This window comes from Delphinus delphis, chromosome 19 (assembly GCF_949987515.2).
Source record: "Delphinus delphis chromosome 19, mDelDel1.2, whole genome shotgun sequence".
Classification (NCBI taxonomy): domain Eukaryota; kingdom Metazoa; phylum Chordata; class Mammalia; order Artiodactyla; family Delphinidae; genus Delphinus; species Delphinus delphis.
In genome coordinates this window covers 30706482-30709163 of record NC_082701.1, presented here as the reverse complement: position 1 = coordinate 30709163, position 2682 = coordinate 30706482, and positions in this window count along the sequence as shown.

Sequence of the window (2682 nt, the reverse complement as noted above, 5' to 3'; positions counted from 1 at the left end):
GGACCAAGATCCAGATGTTCCTCACAATCTCCTGGCTCTCTCTGCATTTGTGCAGCTTAAGATGGGCAGTTGGGCTCTAAGTTGGGGAAAACGGAAGAGAAGAGAAAAATTCAGAAATTATACCCTCTAGTTACACTTTGAATAGCCACCGTGTTTTAGTTGAGCCAGAAGTGATTTCCAGAAGCAGCTTTAGGACCAACAGCCGAGACCTTGGACTTGAATGACTGAGTTAAGGCAAGGTCATTTTTCCCCTGATATCATCATCTTTATCAATCAAACAAATATCATTGATTGCCCAATACAATCCAGAGCTCTTAAGGAATTTATGATCTAATTTGGGTATCAGGAAAGATGCATAAAGAGATAATAAATAGGAAAAGCAAAGGAGAGAAAAAGAGAAGCAATATCCGATGCTCCCTGGAGGTTGGCAGATAGGGAAGTCTCCATGGACAAGAGAGGGCTTGAGATACTGGTCAGACAAGAAGGGAGAGAGCCAGCCAGACATGGAGGACAGCAGTGGGAAAGGCACAGAAGCAGGACAGTGCCTGGCATGTTAGGGAAAAAAAGAGTAGGTTAATTTGACTGGAATAAAGAGATTGGGTAGAGGAGTGATGTCTGAGGGGCTGGCAGAGATGGGAGGGTAGGCAGCCTAGAACTTTGGCTAAAACTTGAGACATTGTCCTCTGGGTAGTAGGGAGCTCAGGAGTGAAAACCTTGGTATAGAGGAGGAAGGGGTGGAGTGGACTGGTGACAGGGAGACCAGTGAGAAGGATGTGATCTTGGAGTAAAACTGAGGTGAGTCAGAGCAGAACCAGAATGTGGGGAAGGCAAGGAAGCGACCAATGCAAGTGACTGATGAAGAGCAAATGGGTAGGAATCAGTGACTGAGATGGGAGATGGGAGGAAGGCAGAGGAAGAGAAAAGAAAGAAGAGCAGACGTACTTGGGATGACTCCCTGGTTTCCACACTTGAGTGACAGAGGGAATGATCACATTCCCAGCAGAATTTTTCTTCCCGTTTCTCGACAAGATTCCTCTCGTTCTTTTATTCTGGTTGCCCCTCAGAACTAAAGGAAACTCCATCCTAGCTGGTCCTAACAGAGAATAACATAGGATTCTGATGTCCTTTTTGTATAAAGAGAACCTGAGGATATGTGACTCATACAAGATTGAACAGATGGGGCAGAAGCAGACAGGTACTAGGAGCTCCTAGATCTGATGATTCACAGGAGAATCTTAAACACCAGAGCCTCGGAGAACCACCACGATTATTTAGTGGACCCACTTCTCTTTACAGACAAACTGAGGTCTGCAAATGAAGAATGACCTCCCCAAGGTCACACAGCCAGTAGATAGCAAGGTAAGCCTAGAACCTGGCTTCCTGAATCTTAATCCAGAGTTCCTTGCATTTCCACTTGTTGCTTAGTGTTTTATCTCTGTGTGTGTCTGTCTGGCTGTCTGTGGTGTGCACGTGCTTGCTGAGTGACAGGGGGTATTTTATTGGAATGATATTTTCTCTGTGGACTTACTACAAAACATACCTCACCTGACTTCTCACATAATAACAATAGTAATTCAAGATTGGCTTTTGTTTAAAAGCCTGAGTTTGTGACTTATATGAGAGTTGGTTTCTCTTCCCATCTCTACCCCAACCATCTCTGGATCTATTTTAGGTCAAATGGTCTCAGCTGAGCTCTAAGATCTGTCTGTCACCTTTCCCAGTTCTGTCCCTACACAATTCTGCCAAGGCATGGAACAGATATGACATCTTTTTCATTTGAAGTCAACTTTATCAAAATACACCATTTGTAAGCTAATTGGGAAGAAGGAGGATTGGGGGTAAGAAAAGGAAAAAAACAAGAACACATAATACCAGGTGCTCACTGAACATCTAAGAAGGAGATAAAAGACAGGAAGGAGAGATGGAACACTGATGGAAAATAGGAGAATGGCCTTGACCAAAAAGGATTTTAGATTAATGGAGAGAAGGAAGAGCATTCTGCCCACTCCAGCAGAGAGGTTCTTGGTAATTCCCTCTGCCAGCCCCACCAGAGTGGTCCCTGGAGGAACCCTGAACAAGACCCAGACCTTCCACTCCCAACATTCTGTGGCTAATTGGAAAACCTCATTGATACTTGGTTTACCAGTCAGAACCCTGATGTTATGCCAGTCTCAGAAGCCACCAAATATCCAATGAATCCTCCCCCTAAAAAGTACTTACAGGAGGCAGAAGGCCTCTTCTTGCCCGCGGAGGAAGACACACAAACCATCCCAGACACTTTTCTCTTCCTCCCGAAGGGGGCTGCCTGGTAATGTTCCCATCCCTCCCAAGGCCCTGTGCTGCCAGGGACACCATTCAGAGAAACTTTGTTATCTCCACACCTGTCCCAAGGCCAGGATGGCTGACGCCAGAGCACCTGGGTTCCTTCCTTCTCTGCGGTGAGCAGCGGATGTGTCCCAAAGAGGGTAAACATTGACATGTGGAGCCATGCTGGGGTCAAGAGGTCCGTTTGTTTGGTGTTCTGAGAACCAGCAAGAGGAAATGCATTTTAGCCAGGAAAGAAAAAAATTAACGTGTCCAGCTGTGAATGACAGCCAAGCCAGCGGGAAGGTGGGTGAAAACAGACAGCTGAGAGAGGGACTGGCTGGGCTTCCAAGAAGATATCACCTGAAACGGTGGAGA